This window comes from Lissotriton helveticus, chromosome 1_2 (assembly GCF_964261635.1).
Source record: "Lissotriton helveticus chromosome 1_2, aLisHel1.1, whole genome shotgun sequence".
NCBI lineage: Eukaryota > Metazoa > Chordata > Amphibia > Caudata > Salamandridae > Lissotriton > Lissotriton helveticus.
The window spans coordinates 304,055,958-304,073,120 of NC_136058.1; the positions used below are offsets into that span (position 1 = coordinate 304,055,958).

Consider the following 17,163-nt stretch of genomic DNA (forward strand, 5'->3'; position numbering starts at 1 on the left):
ACACAATAGGCCTGTACTAACTCGCAGGGTGCGGCTTAAAGTAGTGTTCGCGGAGGCTGATAAGCTGTGCATCACTCGGTACCTCCTTAAAGTGCTCCTACTGAACTGCCTTCTCTTTGTTTAGCTCCCTTGAGGGAGCATTCAAAAGTGATCTAGGGTAACTTGTGGTTTATGATCCTTCCCCCTCGAAAGAAAAAATAGAAATTTCTTTGGACCTCCGTTTTGTTCAATGTGTGCAGGAGACTTAACTTTGAAAGGTGTTCTACAGTATTATGTCAAAGCACCCAAACAACAGTCTGCAGAGGGGTGTTGGATTTGTTTCAGTATCGAAACAGGTAATCAAACAAGCACTGACAAAGCTAATACGGCTGGCACTAGCAGCCAGCCGTGTGGCTGTCAATGCTTATTTTGTGGTGTCATGGTTTTTGTAAAACTGTTTTTTGTTAGGAGTAGGCAGGGCCTCGACAATGCAAAAACTGAACATTGGCTAAAAGCAGAAACATCTTTTGTCCTCCCAAACCACTCCATGACATAGCAGTCCCTGAGAGAGAAAGATACTATGTTGGGTGGGCTCATTGTGAAATAGTGAAGTTCGCCACTCGCTGAAATGGGCGACCCATTGCCCAAAGCTGTAATGCTTACTGGACAGAGGGAAAATGGGAATGACAAATTATCAATGGATAAAGAGGGCAGGCTGAAAGTATACAGCATACTTTAAGTAAAATCAAAGAGTATTGACTAACTTAATTCTATAGAAAAGGGTTACAACTATATATATAGTTGAAGACTAAATTTAGTCGAAACGCGTAGGCCGTCCTGTTGCTAATGCACATGGTGTTTGTGGAAAAATAAAGAAATTGAACTTACCTGCTGCTGTGGTGCCGTGACTTCTGTGTAAACTACGTGAACCCAGGGGATTCGAGGTGAATATATATATATATATATATATATATATATATATATATATTCAATGAAAAAACCATAGGTTTGAGACCATATATAGTTAGGTGAATATTTTAATCATACAAAACCAATGAAATTCCCATATATAGTTAGTTGCACTAACTATATATTTCGCGCACCCGCAATCCACTGCTGCTGATGTCACATATTACATCATTCATGACATGGTCCGTGACATCACTGATGACATCACTGATGACATCTCAAATGACATCACTGATGACATCGATGACATCTCAAATGACATCACTGATGACATCACTGATCACATCTCATTTGACATCATTGATCACATCACTGATGACATCATTCATGTGCTAATACGATGAACCTCTTCAGACTCTAATATAACCTTAGATACACTCAGTGTATACAGACACTCACACACTGTCACTCATCCATGAAGTTACTCACACACCTAGTCAGTCATGCAAAGAATCAATCTCACCTCCATTTCCTCAACTATACGGTTATACACACCTTACTTATTCAAACATACTAACACATATTTACTCTCTTATACAATCCCTGATACAAGTTCACAATGATCCATACAGCCACTCACACATTCACTGGCTCTCATGCACAGTTATTTATATATGCCAACTCTCACATGTACTGTGTTTCTGATAGATACATCTGCCGTGTGGATTCCTCACCTTGTGAATATCCCCTTGCGTCAGCAACATTCGGAAATTCTTTTTGTAGCCTCGCGCCGACGTGGACTAGGACGTCATAGAGACACGACCTCGCTCGCGACTCCGCTGACGTCACCGACGCCTACACTAGGCCCACGCCGGCGTGATGACATCAGTTCCCTTTTTTCCGTGTCGTCGACGCTAACGGTTTCGGGATACTCTGTAGCTTTACTGGTGACTTTGTTACTATTTTCTTAGATTCTCCATTCTCTACCCTTTTTCTTCGGTTGTCATGTCGACAAAGAAAACAGGATTTAAACCTTGTAGAGAATGTGGGAAGATGATGTCCGTTACGGACCCTCACCAAGGCTGCATCTGGTGCTTGAGTTCGGATCACGACGTTGATGGGTGTTCATCATGTCAGAAGATGAATCCGAAGGCTCTTTGAGAAAGAGAATCAAAACTTCTTGTAGCTAAGCTAAAGGCGAGTAAAGTTAAAAGATCCTCAAAGCACTCGAAGAGATCGAAGTCGAGATCCAGGTCGAGGTCTCGAGAGGCGTCGGCCTCGAAGTCTTCGTCGGATCACGTTTCCGGTTCTCGTAAGAAACATAAGAAAAGGAGACATGAATCCCGTCATCATTCAGGTGATAAGTCTGGTTCTAGATCGAAGTCTCCCAAGAGGATGAAGTCGAAGGTAATTCCTCCGTAAGTGTCGGATCAAGAAGGTGAGGCTTCGCCTTCGGAGTCGATAGTCCATTCTCCGACTCCGGTTCCGGATCCGACTCCGGCTCCGTCTCCGGCTCCAGATGACGCCGATGGAGTTCCTATTGAGGAGGAGACTTCGAATCCTGTTGTGGAAACAGATTCAAACCTGCCTCGAGATCAGCCTGAGCATCCCCCATTCCCGACTCCAGGTCAGGACCCTTCTGCGTTTTTGAACGCGATGTATGGTGTTTTCTCGAGATCGTGGTACCCCTCTGGAGCACCTTCAGGTCCCATGGGTCCTATGGCTTTTAATTTGGGTGTTCCTCACTCATATGCTCCGGCACCTTTTATGCCGTATATGCCAGCCCCGACTCCGCTGTGGCAGTACCAAGCTCCACCGAGGTCGATGCCGGTATCGACGCCGGCTCGGCCGAAGTCGACGACTCCGGCTCTGACGTCACCGGCTCCTAGCAAATCTATGGAACAACCTTCCAAGCCCTCGGATTCGATTCCGAAGTCGGCTCCGACGCCGTCGAATTCGATGTTGGATTCGACTGCACTTCGAGTTAAAATGAGGTCTCGAAGAGAAGCTCAATGTCTTCTTGATGATCAGAGAATTGATGAGTCTTCTTCTGAAGTGGAGGATGGTGAGCTGGATGGGAGTTGTTTTGAGGACCTAGCAGAGGCGAGTGGTCTCGAATTTTCCCCAGAGTGGTCTTTACCTTCAGGGCCTGATGCACCCTCCAGGGATGTTCAACCATATCATGTTGTCATGAAGAAGGCAGCAGGACTTTTGGGTTTGACTTTGCCTACTGTCGAATTTAAGTCAAATTTACTGACCGAGGTTCTTCATTCTCCAAACTCGGCAGTGGAGCCTTTACTGCCATTTAATGATGCTTTAAAGGATCCTATTATGGAGGTATGGAAGAAACCTTTTTCTGCTCCTGCAGTTTCAAAGAGTGTGGCTAGGAGGTATAGAGTGGCTACTGAGGATCCTGCTTTCTTGTCTTCTCATCCTTCTCCTGAGAGTTTGGTAATTCAGGCCGCTTGTTCTAAAAAGTCAGTTGGTGCTTTTCTGCAGGTGACTGGCGACAAAGAGGCCAAGAAACAGGATCAAGTTGCAAAAAAGATTTTTTTCTTCGGCTAGTATGGCTTTGAAGTCTTCTAATGCCACTTGCCTTATGGGTAGATATATTCATGCTCTTATGGACTCTATGCGTTCATTAATCCCTAAGGTTCCTGAGGATAGCAGAAAAGACTTTGAGGAAGCTTTGTCTGATTCTCAAGCGGCAGCCCGTCAGGTCATCCAAAGTGGGCTTGATACTACGGATTCTGTGGCAAGGATCATGGGCACGGCGGTTGCCACGAGGCGTTCAGCCTGGTTGAAGTCGTCTGATTTTTCGGCTGATGTGCAGTCTGCTTTATTGGATTTACCTTTCGATGGTGAGGGGCTCTTTGGAAGGAAAGCAGACACGGCCTTGGAGAGATTCAAGGACAGCAGGGCAACTGCTAGATCTCTTGGCCTTCAGGTCAGAGGTTCTACGGCCAGGAAATTTAGAGGGTTTGGCCGCTCTTCCTTTCGTTCATTTAGACAAGGTCAGCAGCAGCAACAACAGCAGCAGCAGCAGAATACCTTGTATAGATCATACAGGGGAAAACAGAGGGCACGTCCTCGAGGGCGTCAGGCCTCCTCCTCCTCCTCCACCTCCTCCAACCCCCCAGCCACAGAGAAGCAGCCCTAGATCCGCCATTCAGGATCATGTAGGCCCAGTGGGGGGTCAGCTTACCCACTTTCTACGAGATCGGGAATCGGTTACATCAGATCTTTGGGTTCTCAATCTCGTAGAAAATGGGTATGCCCTTCCCTTTCGGGAATTCCCTCCCAATTACCCTCCTTGCCAGGGGTATTGCTCAGAGGATCATCTGTTACTCCTTCAGGAGGAAGTCAAAACTCTATTGAGAAAAGGTGCGATAGAGGTGGTCCCGGAGCAGGAAAGGGGTCAGGGATGCTACTCCCGGTATTTCCTGATTCCCAAGAAGGATGGCAGACTTCGTCCAATCCTGGATCTCAGGATCTTGAATTTTTATCTGAAGCAGGAGAAATTCAAGGTGCTCACCCTTGCTCAGGTTCTTCAGGCTCTGCTGGAAGAAGACTGGATGGTGTCACTCGACTTGCAGGATGCGTATTTTCATATTCCAATCCTGAAGTCGCACAGGAGGTATCTCCGTTTTACGGTGGGATCGCAGCACTACCAGTTTGCGGTCCTTCCGTTTGGACTTACTACTGCGCCTCGGGTCTTCACCAAGGTGATGGCAGTGGTGGCAGCGCATCTCAGAAGATCAGGGATTCCTGTATTCCCGTATCTTGACGACTGGCTGATCAAAGCGCAGTCGTCAGAGACTGTGCTTCATCATCTGCGAGAGACAACCCAGTTGTTGTACAGGTTGGGTTTTTCGATAAACGTACCCAAATCTCACCTGGTGCCCTCCCAGCGCAACCTGTTCATAGGTGCTGTACTGGACACAACTGTATGTCGTGCATTCCCTCCCCCTCAAAGGATTCGCGACATACAGGAGATGATTTCTTTATTTTACAATGGAGCGGTCGTTCCAGTCCTGAAGGTCCTTCGCCTGCTCGGTCTGATGGCTTCTTGCATTCTGTTGGTCAACCATGCACGCTGGCACATGAGGGCGCTCCAGTGGTGCCTCCGCAGGCAGTGGTATCAGCACAACGGAGATCTCAGGGAGTCTGTGAGGATCTCCAGAGAAGCTGCGGCGGATCGGTCTTGGTGGAATGTGGAAGGCAATCTGTCTCAAGGAAAGCCTTTTCAGCTGCCTCCATCGGTGGCCACAGTGATAACGGATGCATCCACTCTAGGGTGGGGTGCTCATCTGGGGGATCTGGAGGTCAAGGGCCTTTGGTCTCCAGAGGAAAGGTTGTTTCACATCAACCTTCTAGAATTGCGATTCATTTAGCGCTCAAGGCCTTCCTCCCTTCCCTTCGCGGTCGTTCGGTCCAAGTCCTGACGGACAACACGACCGCGATGTGGTACATCAACAAGCAGAAAGGAGTGGGGTCGCAGTGTCTCTGCAGAGAGGCTCTGCGTCTCTGGTCCTGGGTTCAGGACCATCAGATTTGTCTGATGGCAAATCATCTGGCCGGGGTTCTGAACGTTCGTGCAGACAGTCTCCGTCGGCAGTTCTCTGCCGACCACGAGTGGAGGCTTCACCCGGAGGTGGTTCACGACATCTTTCGGATGTGGGGAACTCCTCGGGTGGATCTGTTCGCCACTCGCGAGAATGCTCACTGCCTGTCATTCTGCAGTCTCCAGTTTCCGATGCAAGGAGCTTTGGGGGACGCGTTTCAGTTGAGTTGGGGAAGTCAACTCCTTTACGCGTTTCCTCCCATACCCTTGATTCCTCGGGTTCTGAGGAAGATTCCCCAAGACTGGGCCCAAGTCATATTGGTCGCCCCGGACTGGCCAAGAAGGGTGTGGTATACAGATCTTCTCCACCTCTCCTCTCTCCCGCCGCTCCGTCTCCCTCTCAGGGCAGACCTCCTCTCTCAGATGGAGGGGCAGGTTCTACACCCCCACCTCCAGACATTGCACCTTCATGCCTGGAGATTGAACGGGGCAACCTGAATTCCTTTTCCCTCCCGCCTGACGTTGTGGATGTCATCTTGTCAGCCAGGCGTGACTCCACTAAGTCCATTGATTCTTATATATGGTCGAAATTTGTCACGTGGTGTGGGGAAAAGTCTATTGACCCTGTGAGAGCCCATTTGTCTGATGTTCTCCAGTGTGCCCTTTCTCTGGCACAACAGGGACTTGCGGTTGCCACAGTGAAGGGTTATCTTTCTGCGATGTCGGCTTTTCTCTGCTTGCCTGACCAGCCATCTCTTTTTAAGTCTCCTGTGGTTTTAAGATTTTTGAAGGGCCTCACAAATAAGTTCCCTCCTTCTCCTTTTATTGTGCCTTAGTGGGACTTAAATCTTGTATTGACTTTTTTGATGGGTGCTCCCTTTGAGCCTCTTCACAAATGTCCCATGAGACTTTTAACCTTTAAAACAGTCTTCCTCGTTGCAATAACCTCGGCAAGGAGGGTAAGTGAGCTTCAAGCTCTTAGTTTCAAGCCCCCTTTCTTGACCATTCATGCTGATCGAATGGTTCTTAGGACCAGGGCTGCTTTTCTGCCTAAGGTGGTAACTCCCTTCCATCTAGGACAGTCCATTACCTTACCGACCTTCTATCCTCCCCCTCACCCTTCTAAGGAGGAAGCGAGGCTGCACCGTCTGGACCCTAAGAGGGCGGTGTCCTTTTACTTGGACAGATCCAAGGACTTTCGTTTGGAAGACCAGCTCTTCATTGGGTTTGCTGGCTGCAAGAAAGGAAGAGCGGTCCATAAAAGAACCTTGTCAAGATGGATCGTCCTCTGCATAAAGATCTGCTACTTTTTGGCCGGTAAGGAACCACCAGAGGGTATAAGGGCTCATTCTACAAGGGCTAAGTCTTCGACCTCGGCATTGGCTAGAGGTGTGCCTGTAGAGGATATTTGTAGAGCAGCAACTTGGTCTTCCCTCCACACTTTCGCGAAGCATTACTGCTTGGATTCTGAGGTGAGGAGGGACGGTCACTTTGCACGCTCTGTTCTCCAGGATTTCCTGGTCTAGAAGAGTGGACACCCTCCTCCGGGAGTGGGGACTGCTGTGGGACTCGATTCACAAGGTGAGGAATCCACACGGCAGATGTATCTATCAGAAGAACAAGTTACTTACCTTCGGTAACGCTTTTTCTGGTAGATACAATATCTGCCTGTGGATTCCTCACTGACCCACCCGCCTCCCCGTTGTCTACTCTTCTATACCAGTGTTACTGTAATGTAATGTATATATATTTTGTTATCAGGGAATGTTTCAATAGCTTTCCTGCTTTTGCTTTACATTGTGTGTTTTACCTTTACTATTGTGTACTGTGTATACTGTATGCATTTCTACTGTCAATGGTTCGTCCGTGTGCCTCGATGGCACGGAAAAAAGGGCGGAACTGATGTCATCACGCCGGCGTGGGCCTATTGTAGGCGTCGGTGACGTCAGCGGAGTCGCGAGCGAGGTCGTGTCTCTATGACATCCTAGTCCACGTCGGCGCGAGGCTACAAAAAGAATTTCCGAATGTTGCTGACGCAAGGGGATATTCATAAGGTGAGGAATCCACAGGCAGATATTGTATCTACCAGAAAAAGCGTTACCGAAGGTAAGTAACTTGTTCTTTACATATGTACTCACTATGACATGTAGCATTGAGATATCCATTCACTCATCAATACACTCATGCACACAGTCAACCGCCCATGTAGCTGTTTCCACATGCACTCTTGAACTCATACACTTAGTGAATCAACTGCTCACACATCTATGCACAGAGTCACACACCTCCCAGCCACCCCCACACACACAATCTCCCATACAAATACTTGGGCAACCAATCAATAACACATATAGCCTCTCGTATAGCTAATGATCAACACATGCAGCAGTTTACACCACAACAGACATACTGATGCACACATTCAGACAGTTTAGTCACTAACCAATGCATTTAGTACGACACATTTATTCACTCACTCATACAGTCAGTCACGCACCTACTAAATCCTTCATCCAGACACTTATACATCCACTCATTCTTCAATATGTAAAACATATTTAAACTTTACAGAAACACACAGTCACTGGATGATGTCATCAGCGATGTCATCAGTGATGTCATTTGAGATGTCATCAGTGATGTCACTGACCATGTCATGAATGATGTAATATGTGACATCATCAGCAGTGGATTGCGGGTGCGCGAAATATATAGTTAGTGCAACTAACTATATATGGGAATTTCATTGGTTTTGTATGATTAAAATATTCACCTAACTATATATGGTCTCAAACCTATGGTTTTTTCATTGAATTTTCAAGGTTTTGTAAATGCAAATACCTAACTATATATGGTCTCAAACCTATGGTTTTTTCTGTGAATATATATATATATATATATATATATATATATATATATATATATATATATATATATATATATATATATATATATATATATATATATATATATATATAAAATTTCTATGGCAAAATGAAACCCCTCATTTTGTTCCTTTTCAAAATAAATGTATTAAGTGTTAACACTTTATTCCAATCAAGATGACTTCAGGTGTGCCATACTTTTGTCATAAGTAAGACTGTTAGCGCTCTAGTTGTTCTTTAGAACACTCTGGGACATTCTGTCATTGGGCTATAGTTGGGCTACATCTGGCTGATATTTGGGCTACATTTGTTTTTTTTTGTCTCTGGTGGCCATCTTTGGGCTACATTGGGCTACATTGGGCTACATTTGGGCTCTAACATATATATAGCCCAATGTAGCCCAATATATATTTTTTCAAAGTTAATTTTCGTAAAAACCACTGTAGCACATATCTTGAGACATAGCAGAGGCACATAGGGCTACCAGTCCCTACAATTTTGCCAAGTTTGGTGAAAATCCATTCAGCCGTTCGGGCTAAAAGTGAGGCCAATCGCCCTACGGAAATTAACATGGGGAAAACACGTTTTGGGACCCCCCTTTTTTCTCGGCCCCCGCTTGACGAACCCCCCCCCCAAACTTTTAGGGAAGGACCGGAGAGTAAATGTGCCATTTTCAGGAAAATTTCAGCCAATTCCGTCCATCAACGCCAAAGTTATTCAACATAGGATTTTTTCCTATGGGATTTTTCAAAATTCTAACTATATATACCTACTGGCGACCGCCAGTAGGATATGGATATGGAGATATATATATATTTTTTTTTTTTTACTCCAAAAGAAGCGGCACACAGGTAGAAATCTTCAATAAAGATTCTTTGTTCACTCGTACTTGGACCAACGCATTTCAGCCTCAGCAGGCTTTGTTCACGGTGAACAAAGCCTGCTGAGGCTGAAACGCGTTGGTCCAAGTACGAGTGAACAAAGAATCTTTATTGAAGATTTCTACCTGTGTGCCGCTTCTTTTGGAGTAAAATTGTGAATGGGCCAGGATCCGGCCCCTAGGCAGAGCACCCACAGGAGAGCTCAGTGCGGTGGAGGATCATTGTTGTGAGAAAAAAAAAAATATTATATATATATATATATATATATATATATATATATATATATATATATATATATATATATATATATATATATATATATATATATATATATATATATATATATATATATATATATATATATATATATATATATATTACCTACTGGCGGTCGCCAGTAGGTATATATAGTTAGGATTTTTTCTCTATGGGTTTTTTGAAAATTCTATGTCTAATAACTTTGGCGTTTGTGGACGGAATTGGCTGAAATTTTCAGGAAAATGGCACATTTTGTTTCTGAGCAGCCCTCGAAAATTTGGGGGGGGTTCGTCCAGTGGGGGCCGAGAAAAAAGGGGGGTCCCAAAACGTGTTTTTAACATTGAGTTTTCCATAGGGCGGTTGGCCTCACTTTTAGCCCGAACGGCTGAATGGATTTGCACGAAACTTGGCAAAATTGTAGGGACTGGTAGCCCGATGTGCCTTTTGTAGGTCTCAATATATGTGCTCCAGTGGATTTTGAGAAATTAACGTTTAAAAAAAGATATATATCTGTAACAGCGGACCGGGCAGCGGCCCAGGACGCGTACTTTTCGCGCAACGGAGCTTTGTGAAGCGAAGCTGATTGGTTCTCTGGCGTCTGTCAACATTCCAAACAGTCCGTAGCGGCCGCCATCTTGTCTCTCGGTAGGATCGAGAGACAAGAGGAGGCCAAAGCGAAGGGGCAAATGACCATAAGGGGGAATAGTAGATCCTCGCTGACCCCCTAGGTTTGATGTGGAGGTTTTAAAAGGGCCCCGCGGGGCAAAAAAAAAAAATAATAATAATAAAACGGCTGAATGGATTTGCACGAAACTTGGTAAAATATTAGGGACTGGTAGCCCGATGTGCCTTTGCTAGGTCTCAATATATGTGCTCCAGTGGATTTTGAGAAATTAACGTTCAAAAAAAGATATATATCTGTAACAGCGCTCCGCTTCGCGTACTTTTCGCGTTATGGAGCTTTGCGAAGCTGATTGGTTCTCCGGCGTCTGTCAACATTCCAAACAGTCCGTAGCGGCCGCCATCTTGTCTCTCGGTAGGATTGAGAGACAAGAGGAGGTCAAAGCGAAGGGGGAAATGACCATAAGGGGGCATAGTAGATCCTTCCTGACCTCTTAGGTTTGATGTACCATTTTGCCAAGTTTGGTGTAATTCCGTTCAGCCATTCAGGCTGTAGACGTATGTAAATGTCCTATGGAAAATTGCATGGGGAAAACACATTTGAAAGTGTTGAAATTTAGAACCAATTAAAATGTTACTTTGGTTTTGTATTTGTGTGTGATGAAAGTTAATTGGTTATGTATATATGTCAAATGAGAGGAAACCACAGCCATTTTGTGATACTACTGTCTGAGGTACATTTGTGAGGAATTTTTGGTGGTGAATTTCTGGTGTTTGATTTACACAGTACTAACACTTTTCCTACTTTTAAAAAGGTGAGTTGTTAATTTGTAAGGGGAACTATGTTGTACACTTGAAGATAATTTGAAAAATGTTTTCTGTTATTTATTTGCAGTCCTTCTGTTATACTAAATACTTGATAAAGTTAGTTTTATATTATGTATTACTAAAAACGATAAATGAAAGTGATTATTTTTTTCTGCAATTTACAGCAAGCAATTTCAAAATAAAATGGCTCACAATGAAGAGACCGTGGCAATTTCTTTTGAATTGTCCACTACATTGATTGAAATTGAGAGCACCAATAATGAAATATTGTCACAAGGAGGACATGACTTGTATGATTCCATTAGATTGATTGAAATGGACAGCACCAAGAATGAAATATTGTCACAAGGAGATGACTTGAATGATTCCACTACGTTGATTGAAATTGAGACCAGCAATAATGAAATATTGTCACAAGGAGGAGATGACTTGTATGATTCCATTAGATTGATTGAAATGGACAGCACCAATAATGAAATATTGTCACAAGGAGGAGATGACTTGAATGATTCCACTACATTGATTGAAATTGACAGCACCAATAATGAAATATTGTCAGAAGGAGGAGATGACTTGAATGATTTTTTTGATCAATCTCTTGATGGCGAATTTATCGAGTGTTTGGAGACCATAGAGTTACAAGAATCATTATTGGAGACTTTTCATGAGGACATTGCTGATGAGGACATGTTACTAGTTCTTTCAAATTTAGAAAATTCTGAAGAATAAATTTATATTTAGAAATCAAAAATTGTTTGAGACATTATTCATTTTTATTTTTAATTTATGAGGTTGTAGCGAAGTGATTGTAGTATAAAATGAGACTTATAGTATAGAGTGCAACATTTTTATGTTACATGGTAAGTTTACTCATATTTACTTCCCTTCTGCCACTATATTATCTCCAATGTGTATTTGACATCTCTTCTTCATCTCCGGCCTCCTTTCTCTCACTGTGTGTCTCCGATGCATCTTATCGCTGCTATTTTGTGTAATTACAGAAGAGAGTAAAATAAAATAGTTCGGAACGTGAAAAGGGGGCAAAGTAGAGTACTCCTCACCCCCTAGGCCTTTTTAGGCGGTCCCAAAAGGATCAGTTTCTGCTTTCCTGAGAGATTATGGTATGAGTTCCATATACCACAATAACTTGCATTACAACATGCAAGATATCTATCTCCTATTACCAACTTTTGGAGATATTCGCGCTAAGCGCGAATATCTCCAAAAAGTAACACCTGCCCTGAGCAGTTCTTAGCCATGTTATCCAATGGGAGGTGGATAACATGGCTAAGAGCATTAGCTCGGTAATGTATGAATATCGCTGAGTTTTTAGCGATATTCATGCATTGCGGCCGTTTATTATCGCATTTGTGATAAACCTTGATAATAGCAAGGTTTATCTTCGATAATTTCTGATGATGCTTAGCGGTAAAAAATTCGTTGGTAAGCATCGTTAGCGATAAATATCGCTTAACTTTGGTAATATGCCCCAACGTCTGTTAACGTTCGATTCGAAGGAAATGAGGAAGTGTTGAAAAACATTGTCTGCGCCATCTTGCCTTTTTTGAAATGCCACACTTTTGTCGTGCACGGAAGCCATTTTAGATGTCTTGACCAGACCCACTCTCTGCACGCTGTCGATTCGTAGCATGGCTCCTCACCCTCGCAAGCATCTTCCCCAGGCACTGGTCACCCCCGCTCTCTGTCTTATGCATGGGCAATAAACCTCCCCCCATCTGCGCTGCTCTTCCCTGAGAATCACACTGTGCCCGCCCGACACCTCCCTTTCGCCCTATTCACTACCGCACCCTCTGACACTCCTCTTCCTCTGTGTCCGATTGTCCAGGCTATCAGCTAGCCCTGCAGATGTAGTTTATGGCCCCAGCTGTAAAGAATCACCCCTCTTCAAAGGAGTTATAGTAGATCAAGGCCCACACCCGATGAGATCCGTCACACCACACGTGTTCCTACTATCTGAAAACTATCCTGTATTGTGATTGGGGAGGGGACCGAGCCTGAAGCGGAAGATTCCAGGAATCACTCTTTGTACATCAAAGTTTTTACAATTATGTGTCACATTAAAAATATATAGCACTCCAACAAAGTAGTAGGAATATAAAACTTTAATAACATATAAATATATACAACAAAACAAAAACAGTAAAAACATTTAAACAACGAAGAGACCGTGGCAATTTCTTTTGAATTATCCAATAGATTTATTGAAATTGACAGCACCAATAATGAAATATTCTTGTCAGTAGCGGTCTGTTGTGCGAATAGTTCCAAGGCAGCAGAACGCGCTGAAATCTAGATGGCACGAAAGTGATGTCTAGCAAGTTGCCGCCCAGCAAATAACGGCGTGGGGCGCCGCGGGGGTGAGTGAGTCCAGTAGGCACCACAGCTATTCTTACCGGCATTGCAGAATTACTGCTGGGGACAATGCCTGTGCTGTAGCAGGGTCACAGCAGAAACAAAAAGGATTCTGTTGAAGATGTTGTTGGTTTTCAATTTGAAAACAGTTCTGGTGTCAACTGCTATGTTATTGTAGTGGTTAATGTTTTGTTTTCTCTAGAAAATGTAAAAGAGGGGGAGGCAGTCCAAAGTTCCGTTAAAAGGGCAAAGGAAAGGATCGGTGGTTTGAACTATCAGTCAAAAAGGGGAGGGGGTGCAACAATTTTTCCTACCGGGTCACACTGTGCTTTCACCGGAAGTGAGGTCTGCAGGATTCTAGTAATTCAAAGTGAGGCTGGCGCCGACGTCCCGCGGATACAGTTTCGTCACTCCACGGGTGATCATGGCAGTCATTCCCCATCGGGGGTCGGAGACTCCCGCGGCTCCTCTAGAATCTTCAAGGTCGTGGAGGACTACGGTGGTGGAGTCAACCAGTGACCGGGCCATTTCTTTATGCTGGGCCCGCTCTTGCCAGGTCGACCGCCATTTTGAGAGTTCGGTAGCTACTGGCGATCGCGGGGTCAAATGAGCGGACGGGCTCCACCCTGCCGGGCGAGATGTTGCAGCATGGCCACAGTGGAAGAACCCTTTTCCGGGCGCCTGGAGCGCTGAGGGTGCAGCTGGGAAGCCTCCACCTGGGGAGGCGGGAGAGGCCTGTTCGCACCGTCTCTCCCTCCCAGTGCACCCCACGGCGTCTCGCTTGAGATTTGTTATGGCCGGACCAGGCGATGAGGACGAGGGGGGGGGGGGGTCGGAGGCATGTGCAAGACATCCCCCCCCAGGGTTGTTGCAGCAATTATACAAGAAAGAAGAAGTGTCCCGTCCGTCTTCGGGCCGGGCTTCCGGTAGATGTCGGCCGGACGCCCCTGGCTCTGGCCCCATGAACGGGTTTCTTGGTTTACTGGCTGCAGCCGGATCCCGTCGGCCTCGGCCCCCCGACCGTTGGTGGCCGGACCGGAAGAGCATGTGGCGGGACTACCTGCAACTCTCAAGGGCCACCGCGGCCGGACTGGGAGAGAGAGGGGAGGGTCGAGGAGACATTTCCCCCCCCCCTGCAACTGTTCAGCGTTGTAAAGGCAATCCCCTGGCCGGGTCCCGCTGGTCTCGGCCTCTCCTCCGGCTACACCCTACGTTAGGATCTCCTGGCCGAGGCGTGGCAGCAGGACCTGCCTTATATGGGCTGCTCCCGGCTGGGCGTAGCCGGAACCCTGCCCCACCTTGGAAGTTTCCAGAGTGGGGGCGGATGTTCTACTGACTTGCATTTTCCCTAGTCTATCGATTTTTTTGGCGTGGCAGGCGGTGGGACAGCGAGGGGTGATTTGGTTTCTCTTACTGTTTTTCTGGTCTCTCACCACTGGCATATTTCTAACGTTTTCTTGTTTCTAGGACATTAATAGGTTTTATCATTACGTTATGTTATCGTTTCTTTGTTCGTTGTTTAATAAAAGTTCATGTTCATCAGTGGCCTACTGATTTTCGATTTCCTATTCTTTTCTTTCCAGGTTGTTTCATGCTAAAGTTTCTGTTAACAGGATACAGTGATCACTTCGTTATTATTGCATATGTCCTTTTCACTAGGGGTGCTCTCTGGTCGGGCCAGATGACGTATGTCTAGTAAATGGTCCGGGTGAAACAGGTGCATCAATCAGTGGGGAGTAGATAGGCATGACAGATTACAACGGGGGAGAAAGGTCCGCATTACGTACCCTTTCACTACTTGCAAAGATTTTCCTACATTTATTTGCAAACAGGGAATACCTCCAAAAAGAACTAATTCCCAAACAGTCAATGTTCGGACAATCAATCAATCAATGAGGAATGAAATAGGTACGACGTGTTAAAGGCTTGCGTTACCTACCCTTCACTATCTGCAAAGGGAGAGAGAATATTCCTATTCTTCCTCGTTTGCAGGCAGAGAAGATCCTTAAGAGAACCAACTTCGAACAATTCAATGCTCGATTCAAACAATCAACAAGGGGTACTGTGAACACAAATGAACGCCGCTTATGTACATACGCATTGCTATTTTCAACAGGTTGTTCCTAATGTTTCTATTTTAGCGAGGTCAAAAAGAGATCCCATTAGTGGCCTACTGATTTCGCTCGATTCCTTTTGTTTTTTTACACGGTTTTTCGCTATCTGCAAAGACTAAACAGAGTATTTTGACTCTGTGCTTGTTTGTAAATAGAGAATGAACCAAAGAGAACAATCAATCAAATGGAGAGAGAAGCAGGCACGACGGATTACAAAGGGGGCAAAGGGCTGCGTTAACTACCCTTCACTATCTGCAAAGAGAGAGTACTCCTAATAGAAATGAGGGGTGGGGGGCAGCATTCAAAGCAGATCAGTGTGCATAAACACGAAAATGTTTTTACTTACCACGTACTTGACATTCGACAGCTTATGATATTTGCTATTAAAAAACCATTGAAATTCACTGAAAAAACCATAGGTTATAGACCATATATAGTTAGGAATTAGCATTTACAAAACCTTGAAAATTCACTGAAAAAACCATAGGTTATAGACCATATATAGTTAGGAATTAGCATTTAAAAAACCTTATTTTACTCACACAAAACCATTGAAATTCCATATATAGTTAGTTGCACTAACTATATATCGCGCACCCGCAATCCACTGCTGATGATGTCACATATTACATCATTCATGACATGGTCAGTGACATCACTGATGACATCACTGATGACATCTCAAATGACATCACTGATGACATCTCACTTGACATCAATGATCACATCACTGATGATATCATTCATGTGATAATACAATGCATCTCCTCACACTGTAATATAACCTCCGTTACACCCAGTGTTAAATAGAGAGTATCATTTTTGAAACCATTGACACACCAATACTAGTTACTACATACGCACTCACTGATTCCTATGTCTACACACACATTCACTCATACAATCATTCATACATACAATCACTCATCTTTATAACACTATCATATGCACTCATACACCTACACAGACACTCACACTCTGCCACTCATCCATGGAGTTACTCACACACCTAGTCAGTCCTGAAAAGAATCAATCACACTTCCATTTTCTCATCTATACAGTTAAACACAGAACACCTTACATTTTTGAAACATATACTAACACATAGTTACTCTCTTATAGAATCACTGATACAAGTACACATTGATCTGCACAGAGTCACACACCTCCCAGCCAGCCATACACACACTCAGTCTCCCATACAAATACTTGTGCAACCAATCAATAACCCATATAGCTACTTATATAGCTACTGATCAACACATGCAGCAGCTTGCACAACAACAGACATACTGATGCACACTTTCAGACAGTTTAGTCACTAACCCGTGCATTCAGTAAGACGCATTTAATCACTCACACAGTCAATCACGCACCTACTAAAACCTTCATTCAGACACTTATACATCCACTCATTCTTCAATATGTAAAACATATTTAAACTTTACAGAAACACATAATCACTGGATGTTGTCATCAGTGATGTCATCAGTGATGTCACTGACCATGTCATGAATGATGTAATATGTGACATCATCAGCAGTGGATTGCGGGTGCGCGAAATATATAGTTAGTGCAACTAACTATATATGGGAATTTCATTGGTTTTGTATGATTAAAATATTCACCTAACTATATATGGTCTCAAACCTATGGTTTTTTCATTGAATTTTCAAGGTTTTGTAAATGCAAATACCTAACTATATATGGTCTCAAACCTATGGTTTTTTCTGTGAATATATATATATATA

At 44.3% G+C, this 17,163-nt stretch overlaps 1 protein-coding gene across 2 annotated transcripts in view; it reads right to left on the reverse strand.

Moving 5' to 3' along the window:
* TESK2 (testis associated actin remodelling kinase 2) overlaps positions 1-17,163 on the reverse strand; it is a 599,416-nt gene that overhangs the window by 350,082 nt on the left and 232,171 nt on the right. The gene's annotated exons all lie outside the window — the stretch shown is intronic.